The sequence below is a fragment of the Fukomys damarensis genome, unplaced genomic scaffold (genome assembly GCF_012274545.1).
Source record: "Fukomys damarensis isolate Sample0158 unplaced genomic scaffold, DMR_v1.0_HiC HiC_scaffold_37, whole genome shotgun sequence".
Taxonomy (NCBI): domain Eukaryota; kingdom Metazoa; phylum Chordata; class Mammalia; order Rodentia; family Bathyergidae; genus Fukomys; species Fukomys damarensis.
The window spans coordinates 49,529,121-49,547,635 of NW_022900949.1; positions in this window are offsets into that span (position 1 = coordinate 49,529,121).

Consider the following 18,515-nt stretch of genomic DNA (forward strand, 5'->3'; position numbering starts at 1 on the left):
CTAGTGATCTTTCTGCCTCAGTCTCCTGAGTAGTTGGGGCTACATGCTGTTGTACCTAGCCTAGTGCCCTTGCAATGCAAAAGAAGCCCATGGGAAGCTGGTGTGGTGTCATGCTTCTGTAACCCCAACACTTGAGAGGCTGAGATAGGAGTATTATTTTAAATTGAGGCCAGCCTTGACTACATAGTGAATTCAAGGCTAGACCTAACTACACAGCAAGACCCTGTCTGAAAAATATCCGTGGAAACTTGTTTGCCCTCTCACCATGTCCAATAACATAGCACGATCCATCAAGAACAAGTTCTCACCAGACACTAAATCTACTGGTGCCTTGACCTTGGACTGTTCAGCTTCTAAAACTGAGATATAAGTATTTGTTGTTTATAAGCTAGAAGATAAAAGCACACCCCCTATGACACAGAGATCCTCTAATATTTGGCTTTTCATTGTCTAATCTGAACTTATTATCTTGAACCCCTTCCCCTTGCAGCTTTGAGGATTGAATGCATGACCTTCCAACTGAACTACAATCCTCAGCCCATTTTAAAATTGTGAGACAGGGCCTCACTAAGTAGCTCAGTTGGCCAGGCAGGTTAGAATTTGCCATCCTTCTGACTCAGCCTCCAGAGAACAGAAATTACAAGCATGTGCCACCATGCCCAGCTCTAAATTGACCTTTTGTGTCCCTATATTATTTCTTGGGTAGATTTCATAACTCTCTGATTATTTCCAGTTAATGAAGCCCAGTCTAGTTTAAATCTTGGAATCAAGCTTAACTTAAAACAGCAATGCTTAAATAAAATAGAAATTTAATTCTTCCACGCAACAAAAAGTCTAAAAAGAGCCCATGAACATTAGTATGGCAGTCCAACTCTCACCAGGAAGCTAGGTGTGTGTGTCTTCATTCTACACCATTCAAATACATACCTACGGGCGAGGGATTTAGCTCAGTGGTTCTGCCACCTGCCTTACAAGCGCAAGGACCTGAGTTGGATCTCTGGTAGCAACAACAATAACAAAACGAAAACAAAAACAAAAAAAACCACCACACTCTGAACTACATACCTTCTACCCTCAAGGTTATATAACATAGTCCAAGATGGCTCCTGAACTTGGGCATTTCAAGTAATGAGGAGGAAAAAGATAAAAATGCCCACCTCCCAGTTAAGTCAGCACCTTCTAAGGAGCCTCCAGATTTAAGCAGCAGCCTACACAATATTACTGTTAAACTTCTTTGGCTATAACTTAGTCACATTGTCATGTCCACCTGGAAGAGGACACACACACACACACTTAAGTTGAAATCAGTTATTTACATCCCTGCCTCACTTACAAACTAATGTTATTGAGGGCCTGATGTATTTGTTGATTGATTGACTGACTGTGTTACTGAGGATTACACTTGATCTTAGCCAAAAGGCTGAGAAGTGATGTGGCACAGAGGATTAAAGCCAGGGACTTTGCAGTGGGCTACATCCGCCACCATTTTTTTTTTTTAAAACAGAGTTTCAAGTTGCCCAGGCTGGGCTTGACATTGTGCTCTTCCTGCCTCAGTTTCCCAGAGTACTGAGATTATAAGTACGTGCCACTATGCTCAGCAGTTTATTTATTTTTGAATGAGTGGTTGTATTAATTCAGATCACAGTCTTTAATCCACCTTATATCATATTTTCACTCTGGCCGCTACACTGTAGTGATTGAAATGATCCATTCTTCCTTTTTCTTTCCTCCATTGCTGGGGAATGAATGCAGGCCCTTCAAACTATATCCCCAGACTGTTTTTTAAATTATGAGACAGGATCTTGCTAAGTTGCTGAATTGTCCAGGGAGAACATGAACTTGTGATACTCCACACTCTCCCAGAGCCCTAGGATTACAGGTGTACACCACCACCAGCTATCCTCTCCTTTTTAAAAACCATAATATTGACATCTCCACTTTATCATCTCTTCTGAGTTTTAAATTTTCATCTCTAGCGTCTTCGATCCATCTTCAGCTACATGTCCCACAATCTCTTAAAATTTATATTCAAAATCAAAATCTTCATTTCCCCAATATCTGATGTTATCTTTTCTCCAACTTCTCACTTTGTCCTTCCCTATTCTAGTTTCTCTTTCCCTCAAGCTCATAGCCTTGGAATTACCCTTTGACTGTTCCCTTACAATGTTTATCAATTCTTATTCTCGAAAAGAACAACAAAACCACTTCATTACAAATGTTCATTGTAAATAACTTAAAACACAACAAAAATGCCACCCATAAATCCATCTGTTAACAATCTGAGGTTTTTATAGACTTCTATTTATGTGTATACAAATACATACATATTTTCTACCAAAACTACATCATGAGCATAATTTTGTTTTGGAACCCATTTTATATTTTAACTCATGTCATAAGCCTTTTCCTATGTCATTACATTTTTCATCTATAGCACTGATTCTCATATTGGTCCTTGATGGTTTCAGCATCACCTAGGAACCTAAAAATACAAATTCTTGGACACTATCCCAGACCTCCTTCCCAAATCAAAACTCTGGGAATGAGCCCAGCAACTTATGTTTAATTTTTTTATAGTAAAGTAAGCTTTATTCATCTGCTCCTCTGAAATGACATTGCCAACAGTTACAGATTTGTTTGTTTGTTTGGGGGGTTTTTTGTTTGTTTTTTGAGACAGAGTCTCACTATGTAGTTGAGACTGACCTGGAACTCACTATTTAGCTCAGACTGGTGTTGAACTCACAGCGATCCTACTGCCTCAGCCTCCCAAGTGCTGGGATTACAGGCGTGCACCACCACACCAAGCCAACAGTTCCAGATTTGCATACAATAGTTTGTATTGACTATTTACAATTTACTGCAGTATTTTTTCCTCTGAAAACTATAAGTACAAAAGCTAAGTAAACAATAAGGTACTGCCATTTGGGATTTATCACATGTCATAGCTTAAAGAACTAGTCTTTAGCAAATATTCAACAAATCAACCTGGGTAATAGTCAATTAAATGCTGTAATTTATTAGAAAAAAATCTACTAAGTTTCACCTCAAAATGTTTTTCACAGATCTTTAGAAAAGATAAAAAAACACCCTAAAAATAAATAAGGCAAGCAGTTCTTTAAAAAGAGGGACAAGATGAAAGGACCATTAAGTGAGCCCATAAATCAGGTTAAGTTATTCAAAATATCTTTCAAACAACATAAAATTTTTTCCAACAGAAAACTGAATAAAAAAGAAAAACTATCACCATGTCTCCACTAATGAAATAAATCTGTTTTAAAAGCGCTCTGCAATATATCTATGGGCCAATGTCAGACTTTTCTTTGTCTCTGCCTTTACGAAGGGCCCTAAGTGACAGCTTCATTCTCAAAGAAGAGCAAACATGGACAGTTTTCCAAGCAGCAGTTGCTAATATCACTCTCCCCATTTCTTCAAGATGAAGATTGGAGCCATGACACACACTAACTAAGCACAGCCTGATGGTTTACTCAGAAGATACCACTGTGAGATGAAGTAAATAGCCGTGCAGCTTCTCTTTTCAAAATTTTCTGAGTCTGATCATCTGGAACTTTAGTACAGTGGTTAAAACCTTTGCCATGGTTTTAGGTCTCACAACCCATCATATACTCAAAGAGCACTTTTCGTGAATATTCAAACTCTGTTGGACCTCCCAAAAGCGAGACATCAGTCTGGTACAAATTGCCACCCTTATAAGGTGTCAGCCCTCTGAGTAATCTTGATGAACACAAAAGTTTGAGAGCTACTTTTCTACAGAATGACTTTTTAGCAGCTGATATTATTCCATTGAACAGCAATACTAAAATCTATTTAATTATCCTGCCATGTTGAACATTGAAGTTATTATTAAAAAACAATATACCACTACTGAGTTCGATCCCTGGTACCAAAAAAAAAAAAAAAAAAAATTAAATAAAAACACTGTACCACACGTGCCTGGCAAGCACAAGGTCCTGAGTTTGATCCCCAGTACAAATGAACAAACAAACAAACAAAAAAGAGTACAATGAATACTGTTGCAGTTAAACTTTGAAAACACCCATAGGAAAAAGTACACTTCTACCTTATTTAGGTCATTGTGTTTAGGGGTCTTTTTATACAGCAACTTTGCTTGTACCCTAAAATACCTTCTTTACTTCAAACGTATAGAAGACTTCTTAATACTGGATGAGATGAGTTATAGATCTGGGACATTTATATCAGGAGATCTGGTTTAGAAGTCTCATGTAAGTTTGACATAAAGAAGGTATTTTAGGGTACAAGCACAATTGCTGTAAACTAAGACTCATTTTGCACCGACGTCACCATCTTCCTCTGCACAAAAACAACTGTCCATTCATTTATGCACTCATTATTTCAAGTACTATACTAAGTATGTTTTGGACACTTTCTTGAGTGCTAGTAAGAGTATTTTATAGTCTAGTTGAAGATATTTACAAGACTAACAATCAAATAGTCACATAGCTATGCTGAGGATTTAGCTCAGTGGTTCTACCACCTGACTCACAAGCACAAGGTCTGCAGTTTGAAAAAATTTAACATAGCTAAATACAAAATTATAACTTTGATAAATGTTGTAGCTAAAAGGAGAATGACACTAGGAGACAGAAAACAGGATGTGATTTAGTTAAATAAGTGAAAGATTCTCTGAGGAATTGTCAATCTGAGATATAAAGGATAAGTACACATTTATGAATAGACATTCCTACTGAAAGATGAATCCCCCACCCTGTGAAGACAAGGCCTCACAAAAGAGAATAGGGTGAATTTGAGTTGACAGAAAAGAGAAGGCCAATATGGCTAGATTAGAGAGTTTAGGGGATAATACTAGGTGAGTTAAAGAGATAGGTCTAGACCATACAGGGTCTTATAAGCCATTTTAGGAATTTTTTACTTCCTGGTGGCACATGCCTGTAATCCCAGCACAATGGGAGGCTAAAACAGGAGGATTGAAAATTTGATCCCAGTCTGTGTAACTTAGCAAGTTAGCCAGACCAGTCTCAAAATTTAAAAAAAAAAAAAATTTAAAGGGATGGGGATGTAGCTTAGTGTGAAGGCCTTGGTTTCAATCCCTAGTATGCGGGGGGATTTTTTTTTTGTCATATTAACATTAAGAAATTAATAAAATGCTTGGGTTTAAGAGTGACATAAGCCAGGCATGGTGACGCATGCCTGTAATAATCCCAGTACTTGGGAGGCTGAGGCAGGAGGATCGCTATGAGTTCAAGACCAGCCTGGGCTACATAGTGAGTTCCAGGTCAATCTCAACTACATAGAGAGACCCTGTCTCAAAAAAAATCCAAAAAAAAACAAAAAGAGTGATATTTGCTGGATAGAACCACTTATTCATATATCCCATTCTTAGATTTCTGTTCTTTCTGTTTATATTCGCCCCTGAGTAATATGCCCATTTTCAAGTAATGAGGAACTACAGAAAGACTGAGACTAGCCTGGTGGAATGGTACATGCTAATATCTCTAGCTACTTTGGAGGATGAGGCAGGAGGATCTTTTGAGCCAAGGAGTTAGAAACCAACCTGGGCAACATAGTGACCCCCATCTTAATGTTTTTTTATTTTGTTTTGCTTTTTTTTTTTTTTTTTGAGATAGGGTCTCACTATGTAGTTGAGACTGACCTGGAATTCACTATGTAGTCCAGGCTAATCTCGAATTTACAGTGATCCTCCTGCCTCAGCCTCCCAAGTACTGGGATTACAGGCATGTGCCACCATGCCCGGCCCAATGCTTTTTTTAAAAATGCAAAAGAGCCGGGTGTGGTGGTGCATGCCTGCAATCCCAGCACTTGGGAGGTTGAGGCAGGAGGATCGCTATGAGTTGGAGACCAGCCTGGGCTACATAGTGAGTTTCAGGTCAGTCTCAACTACATAGTGAGACCCTGTCTCAAAAAAAAAAAAAAAAGCAAAAGAAAGAACAGTTGTGATGTCAAGTAAGAGTAAGTAGCCAGAGATATAGTAGAAAAACTAGTAGTGTTGTGTGTCAAAGAAGCCAAGAGAATTTAAAAAAGGAAGGGTGAGCAATGACATTCAATGCTACTAAGAAGTAAAAGATAGTTTTAATATGTCCATGGTTTCCCACTGCCTTCCAAGATTCTAAATTTTAACCCTGGCATTTAAGACTCCAACAATTCAATCTTTATGTACTTTTCCAACATTTTTTCCCATGATACCTCTAATATGCACCTTTTAGATAAGGCAACCTTTGATAAAGTACCATTTATTTTATTTAGAATACATAGTATACTCTGCCTACATGCCATCTTTGAATATATTTTCTGCCAATCCCCACTTGATTAACTGACCGATTGTCCAGGTCATGTCCCTTTTTTACTTCTTTCATACCCCTTCCTTAAAGACTGCTGTTGTGGCCATGAGAATCTACCTCTCAGATCTCTGGCTGCAGAGATCACTACTGACAGAGGGACCCAGCTACTGCCATCTGAAATTCATTGTACCAAGACTGGGCATCACATAGGCTGCTCCTGGCTAATGACTGAATATGGCAGAGTTATTAAAACATCCATTCCTGGGAGATGTCAGATTGATCTGACAGGTGACTTTGGCTTGAGAAATTCTAAATGGCCCTCTCAAACTTTACTTAGAACTACAGTGGGTCCAATTTTCTTTCCTTCCCTCCGAGTCAGGATTGCACTGTAGTTTGGTGGCTTTTTCAACCTCCCCAACTTGCCTCTCTATCTTACCTCACAGGGATTTCCTCTAATAAATTACTTGCACATTAATTATGTCTTGTATTCACTTCTCAGGGTCCCAGATTAACACAGGTGGTACTAGGAGCAATCTAAAAGAAAAAGGTGGTGAAATGGGAATTTGTACTGACTCCTTCACTGTCCAGCAGGCAAAAAGAATGCCATCCTGGTTAGTAGGTGCGGCATGAATAGAGCCTGGCAGAAAGTGGTAGCTCAACTGCAAAGATCTCATCAGTGTTGACCTGAGAAAATGCCCCAGTGGAAAGGAATGCTATAGCTAATGTGATGATGTATTTGAAAAAAGAGGGATAATTCCTAAAAGATAGAAAAGTTGGGTGATTACTACTAAGTTGTATTATTGCTCTGCAGTGAGCTAAAGGGAGACTGAAGGACATTAACAAATAGGTTTCAGTTAAGTGAGAGAGAGAGAGAGAGAGCCATAGGGTCTTTGGGAGTAGCTTACAAAGAAACCTTTATCTTTGGCAGAGGAAAGGAATACACAGCTGAGTGGCAGACTGAAGACCTAATTGTTAGAGTATCAGAGATCCAGAAACATTAGAATGTTCAGCCAAGGCAGGTCTGGAATACCTTCCGATCGTACTGAAGTAACAGTATAGAGGCAGCACTGTGAATAGATGGGGTGCATCCTTAAAGCACAGTGCAAGTATTAAATCATAGATCTCTATATGGTGCTGTATGCTCAATGGAAAGAATATATAGGCCTGAGAGGCAAAGGTCAGAAGCAGGAGTTGCCCCACTGTCACACCCAATGTCCCACTATGGGATTTTGTACTTCTCCCCGTAACTCTTGACTGTACAGCGTTGGCGGTCCTGATTCTTACAGAGAATACATTCTTTCCAGAAGACACAACAAGGCTGTCATCGAAATATAAACCACAGCTGCTGCTAGGCACTTTGAATTATTTTTGCCTAGGGACCAGCACGCAAAAGCTGGAATCATGATCCTGGCAAAAGTTATTAATTGTGATCAGCAGAAGGGCTGTTTCTACACAATACAGACAAGGAGGAATACATGTGGAAGCCAGGTTCTTCTTGGAGAACTTGGGTTCTCCTTGATACTGTCTTGCTCCATTGTAATAGGGATGGACATATGAAATAACTCTGGCCTGAGAAAGGTATGGTAACCTTTCTAGTTCAGATCCTTCTAGAATGAAAGTTTGGGTCTCACCACCAGTTAAGCCACCACCATCTTTGCCAAATTAGAGGGTTGAGTGTAGGGATTTGAGAATGGATAGTAAAGGAAAGAGAGGATTTATACTCTGAGATCAACTGCAGTGACAGAGGCTATAGTTCCTTCCATTAACCTCCCTCTTCTGAGTTTCCTTTCAGCAAAAAAGGCCCACAGAAACCATGGAGGAACAGTTTCCTACCTTTGTGGAAAGAGATTGATCTGTGTAGTGCAAAACGTAAGCTCTGGTGGCTATAAGCACACACTTTCAGATGCCCAGGTACATGGAGTATAATTGACCAGAGGCCCCAGCTTCTGCCCTCTTGAAATCCATGACCAGATTCACGCTAAGGCTATGTTTCTAGAAGGCTATGCCCAGCCAACTACTGCATGTGGCTGAGAACCTGAAGCAAGTCCATTCCTAGGAGAGGGGGTATGTGGTGAGTGACTGTTGAAGAATTCCCTGGTGGTCATACTCAACTTTCCTTAGCCTGCTCTGCAGTCTGAGATGCTTCCTTTCTTCCCTCTCTCCCACCCTTTCGTCAATCCTTCACTGTGGATCAGACTTACTGTACATTCATGGCCTCAGGTTTTTCCAAGTCTCCCTGATTGCTTACCCATTTCTCTAAAAGGGAGTTCTGTAAGAAATTTCTTCCACATTTAATCCTGTCTTTGCATAAGATTCTTGACTGTTTTGGACTAAATAACTGCCATGAGCCCCAAACTGTTGGTGAAAATTTCCTATTTTGAACTCTTACAGAACTTCCGCCACCACTCACTTGATACTTTCCAGATCTACCTAGGAAGAAGTTTACTTTTCTATATACAAGTATTCATTCTAATTAGTTTTAATGTCTCCTGGATATAGTGGCCACTATATTACTCTTGCCAACTTCTATACATTATCCAGGGCCCTATATGTAGAAGGAGCTCAGTGCACGCATTACAGGAAAGAAGCTTCCTAATATACAGTATACTCTACTTTCCCACCCCTGAAGGGCACCACTCAAAATGTGTCTTCTTTATCTCAGGGCCATTTAATCTTCTGTACCCTGCCCCACATGGCATACATTTTGTCATCTGCATTAACCTAAGACAGGGTGCACCACAGATAGCTGTCAACCAAAAGTTTGTGATCTCCTTTTTCAATAGAGTTGCTACTGCAAAGTAGCTGGCTAGTTAGGTAGAGATGGAGTCTTTAATAAGCAGGATATCCCTTTCACTTGTCTCTTTCCCCATTCTCCAGTTGAATGCAAGGACTCTATGGAGGGTGGGACCACAAGATGAAAGAAGCCAGTATTCTTGAACTAGCACATGAAGGAATGCTGCCATCCTATGCTAGAATGTTATTTGAATGAACAATGAATTTCTATTATGTTAAATACTTGAAACTTTGGGGTTTGGTATGGTTGCTCACATCATTATAAATTATATGGAAGTCATTTGTCATTTTCTTGGCTACTGTCCATTTGAACGCTCTTCTATTTACAGAGTCTCTCATTTATGGGGCTCTTAATGCCAGATGGGCTAGATTCTTCTCATGCGAGAGTGTGTATATGTTACTTAGCTTCTGGAAATCTGGTGTTCCCACTCAAGGCTATGATGGGTAAGTGAGGAAAAGAAACATGACAAAACAAACCCTTTCACAAACCAAGCATAGTAGCACATTCCTGTAATCCCAACTACTCAGGAGGTTGAGGCAGGTGGATCAGAAGTTCGAGACCAGCCTGGACAACTTAGCAAGACCCTGTCTCAAAATTTAATAGACACAGAAAAAGCCTTTGACAAAATCCAACATCCTTTAATAATAGAAATGCTAAAGAAAATAGGTATATAAGAACCTTATCTCAATCTGATAAAAGCAATTTATAACAAAACTACTGCCAACATTGTAATAAACAGGGAAAAAAATGAAACTTTCCCTCCAAAATCATGAAGATGACAAGGGTGGCCACTATCACCATTCCTGTTCAACATAGTATTCAAAACATTCGCAAAAGCAATTAGAGAAGAAAAAGAAATAAGGGCCAGGTATTTAGCTCAGCAGTGCTGTACCCACCTTTCAAGTGCAAAGTCCTGAGTTCTATCCCTGGTACTGGGCGGGGGAAAACGAAATAAAAGGGATATATGTGATCCTCTACATGGAAGATCCAATCGCGTCTACCAAAAGAAACTTAGAATTAATAACCAAATTTTCCAATGATGAATGTAACTGTACTGTATACCTAAAATGTACCAATAAACTCAATGAGAAAAAAAAAAGAATTAATAACTAAATTATGTAATGTAGCAGGATGGAAAATCAACACAAAAAATCAATGGTTTTCTGTATACTAACAATGAACCCATTGAGAAATAAATTCAGAAAACAATACCAGTCACAGCAGTACCAAGAAAAATTACATACTTAGGAATTAACCTAATTAAAGTAGTGAAGGATCTCTACAATGAAAACTACAGTATTCTGAAAAGGGAGGGTAAAGATGTCATCAGAAAATGGAAAACTATCCTGTTAATGGATAAGCAGAATCAGTAGTGTCAAAATAGCCATACTTCTGAGTTTGATATAGAGATTTAACACAATTCCAATCAAAATTCCAACAGTATTCTTCACAAAACTGGAGAAAAGAATCCTGAAATTCATATAGAATCAGAAGAGATTCAGAATAGAAAAAGCAGTCCAGGATAACAAAAGCAAAGTAGGAGACACCAAGATCCTGAACTTGAAATTATATTATGTAAAGGTGAGGGGTAAGGAGGAGGGAAAGAGCAAATAATTAGACTAAAGGTATGCCATGTGTAGGAACCTAATAACCTCAATGAATGTACATATTGTATACCATAACATAAGCCAAGATTAATAATATCAACAAGAATGAGAATTGGGATGGAGAAATTAGAGAAGGAAGGAGGGAAGGGGGAGGCAAGGGGAAGGGAATTTTAAAAAAGCTGTAGTATGTACATGTACCCACATTCCAAAATGATGTTAACTGCACATAATGCAAGCACATGCTAATACAATTTTTAAAACTTAAAAATTTTAACTTTTAACTGCCTCACAAGCACAAGGACCTGAGTTTGATCCCCAGTACCAAAAAGAAAAAGAAATTACATTACAAAGCTACACTGATAGCACATTCAACTATTGGATCTTTGAGAAAAAGGCCAAAAACATACACTGGAGAAAAAGTGCCCCTTCAATAAATGGCATTTGGAAAACTGGCTCTCCACATGCAGAAGATTAAGTCTACACTCATATCTCTCACAATGTACTAAACTAAAACCAAAATGGATTAAAGAACTAAATATTAAAACAGAAACAATCTGCTGGAAGATAAAATAGGTAAAACATTTGAAGTTACAGGCATAGGCAAGACCTTTTTGAACAGAAACCCAGTTGCACAGGAAATGGTACCAAGAATCAAAAAATGGGATCAGATCAAATCGAAAACCTCTTGCACAGCAAAAGAAACTACCAACAGAGTGAAGAGATATGCTACAGAATGAGAAAACTTTTTTGACAGCTATTCCTCAGACAACACTAATAGAATATACAAAGAACTAAAAAAAATTAGGCTCTCTCACATATAAGACCCAATACAAAATGGGCAGCTGAAATGAATAGATACTTCACAGAAGAAGTACAGATGGCCAATAAATACATGAAAAAATGTTCAACATCTCTGGCCATTAGAGAAATGCAAATTAAAACAACACTGAGATTTTCCTTTTACCTCAGAAAGAATGGTCATCATCAAGAAATTAAATAATAACACATGCTTCTGAGGCTGCAGGGCAAAAGCAACACTTCTCTATTGTTGATAGAAATGTAAACTAGCACAACCTTCACAGAAATCAGTATGGAGATTCCTCAAAAAACTAAAACTGGCCAGGGATGGTGGCCTGTAATTCCAGCACTTGGAAGGCTAAGGCAGAAGGACCACATGAGTTTGAGGCCAGCTTGAGCTACACAGCCTCAAAAACAAAATGATAGGGGCCGGGGATTTAGCTCAGTGGTGCTGCCAGCTGCCTTGCAAGCGCAAGGTCCTGAGTTCGATCTCTGGTACCAAACAGAAGAACAACAAAACACAAACAAACAAACCCAAATGAAACAAAAACAAAATTGGAAATTCCATTTGAACCAGCTATTCCTTTTTTAGGCATCTTCCCCAAAGAGTTAAACACATCATATTACAATGACACATTCATATTCTTGTGTATAGCAGCAGAGTTCATAACAGCTACATCTTCAAAGCATTGTGTACACTATGTCCATCGACAGATGAATGGATAAAGAAAATGTGGTATGCACACATAATGGAGTACTACTATGCTATAAGGAAGGATAAACTTGAGTCTTCTGAAGGAAAATGGATGCAACTTGAGACCATAATGTTAGGTGAAATAAATCAGACACACAAGTTTAAATATCTCATGGTTTCTCTTATATGAGAAATTTAACTTATAAGGGCAAAACAGAAATTGGATATTAGGAGATAATCTTTCCCAAATGGGAAGGGGATTGAGAGACAGAGGAAAGGGGAGGGAGTGGAGGGAAATGGGATAAGAAAAGGAATTATGCTGGGCATAGTGGCGCACGCCTGTAATGCCAGCATCTGGGAAGTTGAGGAAGGAGGATCACAGTGAGTTCAAGGCCAACCTAGGCTACATAGTTCAGGGCCAGCCTGAACTACAAAGTGAGACCCTGTCTCAAAAAAAAAAAATGTGTTATGTACATGTTCCAACTCCACAAAAGGAATGTAAATATTATATATTTCAAAAATGTACTTAAGAAAAGCAAGAAAAAGGAAAAGAAGAGACATTCATATCTGGGAAATTATGGAAACATTTTGTGGAATGCTTTTGGAGCTTGATGCATAGAATGTGGACACACAGAGAGGCTGAGGAGAACAGCGAGGAATAGCAAGAATGCGTAGTGACCTAGTGGGTTGCATATATCCAAATCTTAAATCCTGGTACTTGTGAATGTGACTTTACTTGTAAATAGGGTCTTTGGAAATATAAGTAAGTTAAAGATCTCTAGGGTAGGTCATCTGGATTTAGGATGAACCTTATTTTCAATGACTGGTGTTTGAGTACAGAAAAGGGAAGAGAAATCGCAGACAAGGAAGCAGGCCCCGTGAAGATGGAGATCAAAACTCATGTTATCAGGAGCTGAAAGAAGCAAGAAAGGATTCTCCAGGGCCTTTGAAGGAGTGTGGCCCTGCAGACATCTTGATTTCAGACTCTTGTTCTCAGAACGATGAAATGATAAATTTTTGTTGTTTTATCACCAGTTTGGTGGTAACTTGTTGTGGTAGCTCGAGGAAATGAAAAAAACCTACTATGAGTCTTTAAATTTCTGCCAACAATTGTGGGCAATGGTGAGAAGAATCAGAGTGATCCAAAAGAAGGGGTATCCAGTTAGGCCTGGGAACAGTGAGCTAGATGGAAAAATCAAGGGTGCTGAGAGAAGACAGGCAGATAAGGCAGAAATTAGTTATACTGAGGAAATTAAAAGATTATATTGAGAGGACAGATCAGATTCAGTTTGAAGGGTGTGGAAATGTAGTAGCAAGGGTGGTAGCAGCGAGAACTGCTGGGTTTCAGCTCCCGCAAGTGGAGCAATTCTTAGTGATTACAAGGCCCAGACTGTGGGCAGCTAAAGTGGAGTAGAGTTGAAGGCTCTTCATTCTTAGGAGGCTGGGGAATTCTCAACAGAAAAGTCAAAGGATACCAGGATGAAGGCTGACAGAGTCTCTGAGAAGGATGGTGACAGGCCCAGAAGGGGAAAAGCAAGCTGATGTGAAACTCACAGGAGAAGGGTGTGTTGTGGTGGTCAGAGGAAAACTCAGAGTGGTACCAACACATGATGAAAACGTCAAAGGAATAGCAGCTCTGAAAGACTGGAGGAATGGTACAGAAGTGGCTCTGGAAAAAGGTTCAGACCAGCCCTGTTCACATCCCACAGAGAGCCCAAGGGGTCAGAAAAGATGAAGATTTTTCAATACAGCTTCAAAAACCTGTGTGGTCTGGGGAAAGTCAGGTTCCAGGACTTAGTAATGATTTTAACTGGAATTTAAGTCAGAGCTCCAGTGGCCAAATTTCAACAGTCAAGGAAATGTGCTCAGCAACAAAAATATGAATTGAAAGTATTTCATTTTTTCTTCAGTTAATAAAGCTAAACAACATCAAGCACAGAAATGCATTATTAATACACAATTAAAATCTTTAAAATTCCCTTTGTTTACATGGATGACAGCAGATGTTCTTCAAAATTTCCTCTCACACCCTTTATTCCTAAGCACCACAAACTCTTGATGAGAAGTCATCTGGGCTGCACTGACTGAGGCTCTGCTGTTGCTGTGGAATTCACTGTGAAATCGCACTGAAACTGCCTTCCTCACATAGCTTCTAGCCAAATGACAGTGGGAATGCTTGATCTCCTGGACTTCCCCTTAGCCTTTCTGGACTTTCCTTAAAATCACACAGGAGGCTGGGCATGGTGGTGTACATGTGTAATGCCAGCACTGTGGGAGGCTGAGACAGGAGGATTACAAGTTCAAACTCAACCTGGGATTTTTTTTATGGTATGGGGGATAGAACTCGGGACCTTGCACTTGCGAGGCAGGTGGCGGAACCACTGAAGTAAATCCCTGGCCCAACATGGAAATTTTTTTTTAAAAGGATGGGATGAAAATGTGTTATGTACGTGTTTACCAACAATGAATGTTATTGTTATGTACTGCAAACATGTACTCATTAAAAATAAAGATTTTGAGCCTTGCATGGTAGCACACGCCTGTAATCCTAGTACTTGGGAGGCTGAGGCAGAATGAATCACTGTGAGTTCAAGACCAGCCTGAGCTAAATAGTGAGTTCTGGGTCAGTCTCAACTACATACTGAGACCCTGTCTAAAAAAAAGAAAAAAAATTAATAAAGGGCTGGGATGTAGCTCAGTGCAAAGGCCCTGGGTTTAATCCTCAGTACCCTCAACCTCATCACCCTGCCAAGATGTAAAAAGAAACCGCACAGTAGCTAGGCATGGTGGTGTGCTTGACAGGTTGAGGCAAGAGGATCTCAAGTTTAAGGCTAGCCTGAGTTACATAGTGAGTTCAAGGCCAGCTTAGATTACATAGCAATACTTTGCTTAAAAACCAACCAATCAACCTACCCAACCAAAGAAACAAATTGTACAGGAGTCTAAGAATCTCTCATCCACCTCCCTTTCTTCTCTCTCTCTCTGACTGAAGGTCAAATTTGAACTTTGATGTGATGACTCTCCCACAGTTCCCTAGCCCAATGATGGCAAACATTGTAGGGACCAAGTGCTCAAACTACAACCCAAAACCCACTTATTTATCTTATTTATTTATTTATTTATTTATTTTCATTTTTTGAGGTACTGGGGATTGAACCTTGTACTTTTTGAGGCAGACGCAGTGCCACTGGGCTAAATCCCTGGCCCCACCCACTTATTTATCACAAAGTGCCGACACTGTCACTAAACTCGGATAATGAGGTGTAGTTTAGAAAAGAAACACTTGGCTCAGGTGCCTGCTGTGGTATGCATGCCATAGGTTTGTTAACACTGCCCTAGCCTCTCTCTCTACTGCCACGCTGCTACACAGCTGGTTCCCTTATTGATATTTTGTACCCTGATTGCCTTCTTGGAGACTGCTCCTCTGAAAATCTAGGCTAAACATACGTGACCTTTTCACTTATTCCTTCCTTGCATCACACTCATTCTGGCTGGAAGTAGTCACTAATCCTGCTGAATGACCAGAAAATGTGGCAATCTCACTGTCTCAGGTCCACTGTCCCTTCTTGTGAAGAAAGTAAATACCATGAATTGTGTTCTGTTTCTACTCTGAGTTATTCATGAGAATTTCAGTGGCTAAGACAAACTCAGGAAACTACTAGCATCAAGTAAGTAACTTTTAAAAATTTTTATTGAGTTTATTGGTACATTCTAGGTATACAGTAACTATATTCATTACTGGGATCTTGTACCTTTACATGACAGGTCTTGGTTCTCATTTTTTCCCCTCCTTGTCCCTGCCCTCCCTTCACCCCCCACTTTACAAACACTTCATTTCCATTTATTCATTTTCTCATATTTTTTTCTTTTCCCTTATTACTGTTCCCCTACCCTTCCCACTTTCGCTACAACTTTAGCCCTTTTCTTCCTATTTCACATTGTTAATTACCCCATTAGGATCTTGTGTCCTATTATAGTTTTTCACACCAGAGAAACTATTCAGTATTTACACGTGTGACTTATTTATTTCACTTAGGAGTATATCCTCAAAATGTATCCATTCTCCTATGAATGACTCTAATTTCTCATTCTTTATAGCTGAGTAGTATTCCATTTTATAGAAAAAAGCACATCTTTATCATTTAACTGATGGGCAAATGGGCTGTTTCCAAGTTTTAGCTATTACAAACTGTGCGGCTATAAACATAGGTGCGCATATGCCACTGTCATATGATTCCTTTAATTCTTTTGGGAAGATACCCAGCAGAGCTATGGCTAGGTCAAATGGAACCTCTAGTCCCAGCTCTTTGAGGTATCTCCATATTGATTTCCATAGTGGCTGCACCAGTCTGCACTCCCATCAACAATGGAGAAGGGTTTCTTTCTTCCCACAAACCCACCAAAATTTGTTATTGTGTGAGTTCTTGATAGCAGCCATTCTTTGTGGGGTGAGGTGCAATCTCAGTGTTGTTTTCATCTGCATCTCTCGAATGACCAGTGATGTGGAACATTTTTTCATGTATTTACTTGCTGCTTTTACTTCTTTGTTTGAGAAATGTCTGTTCATTTCAGATGCCCATTTTTGAATTGGGTCTTTATATTTGGGGGGAGCTGATTGTTTTGAGTTCTTTATATATTCTAGATAATAGTCCTTTGTCTAAGGAGCAGCTGGTAAAATTGTTTTCCCACATTGTACGTTGTCTCTTAGTTTTGTTGAGGGTTTCTTTTGCAGTGCAGAAGCTTTTTAATAAGAGGAGATCCCAGTTGTTGATTCTTTCTGCTAGTTCCTGTGCTACTGAGGATCTATGAAAAATCAACAGCCAACATCATATTAAATGGGCAAAAACTGAAAACCTTCACATTAAAATCAGGAACAAGACAAGGATGCCCACTATCACCACTCCTCTTTGATATAGTTCTGGAAACATTAGCCATAGCAATTAGACAAGAGAAAGAAATTAAAGCAATAAAGATAGGAAAGGAAGAAGTTAAACTGTCATTATTTACTGATGATATGATACTCTACATTGAAGACCCAAAAAAACTCCACCAAAAGACTTCTTGACTTAATTGACACTTTTAGCAGAGTAGCAGGATACAAGGTCAACACCCAAAAGTCAATAGCCTTCTTGTACACAACTAACAGACTCACTGAGAGAGAAATTAGGGAAACAATTCCTTTCACAATAGCATCCAAAAAAATGAAGTATCTAGGAATCAATCTAAAAAGAAGCAAAACACCTCTACATTGAAAACTACAGCACTCTGAAAAAAGAAATTGAAGAGGATATAAGAAAATGGAAAGATATCCCCTGTTCCTGGGTAGGAAGAATCAACATAGTGAAAATGGCCATACTACCAAAACTGCTATACAGATTCAATGCACTGCCAATTGAAATTCCAACACTATATTTCACAGAACTAGAAAAAAGAATCCAAAAATTCATTTGGAACCGGAAGAGACCTAGAATAGCAAAAGCCACCCTAGGCAACAGACACATGGCAGCGAGTATAACAATTCCCAATTTGAAACTATACTACAAAGCCACTGTGATAAAAATAGCATGATACTGGCAAAGAAACAGACCTGAGGATCAGTGGAACAGACTGGAAGACACAAAAACAACTCCAGATGTACTCAGCTACCTCATCTTTGACAAAGGAGCTGACTGTCCCCACTGGAGGAAAAATACCCTCTTTAATAAATGGTGTTGGAAAAACTGGATCTCAACCTGCCAAAGATTAAAACTGGACCCTTATCTCTCACCATGCACTAAATTAAACTCCAAGTGGATTAAAGATCTAAATATTAAAACAGAAACACTAAACTTGCTGGAAAATAAGTTAGGAAGAACTCTGGAAGACATTGGCATAAGAAAAGACTTTAGTAAGTAACTTTTCATTAACACTTCATGTTTGCCAGGCATTATGTCAGATATTTTATGTACATTCTCACATTTAAACCTTATAACTCCATGAGGCAGAACTAATACTCCCATTTTACAGACAAGGAAACTGAGGCTAAATTGTCCAAGACCACACAGTGGTAACTGCAAGATTTGGGATTTAATACAGCTGGTCTGACAGCAGTGACTGGGATCTTTACTTGCTAAATTTTATGTTATGGAGAGAGGTGAGAACTCAGGGCTTTCACAGATTACCCCTTTATGTGGTTATAGAGGGGTCTGAGGCCCTACTGTGAAATATCTTGTGACTCAAGAGGTCAAGGGAGAAGCAAGATTTGCAGCTAGATTTTGTTGTTGTTATTGCTGCTGTTTAGACAGGTCTTTCTTGCTATGTAGTCCAGACTGTTCTTGAACTTGCTA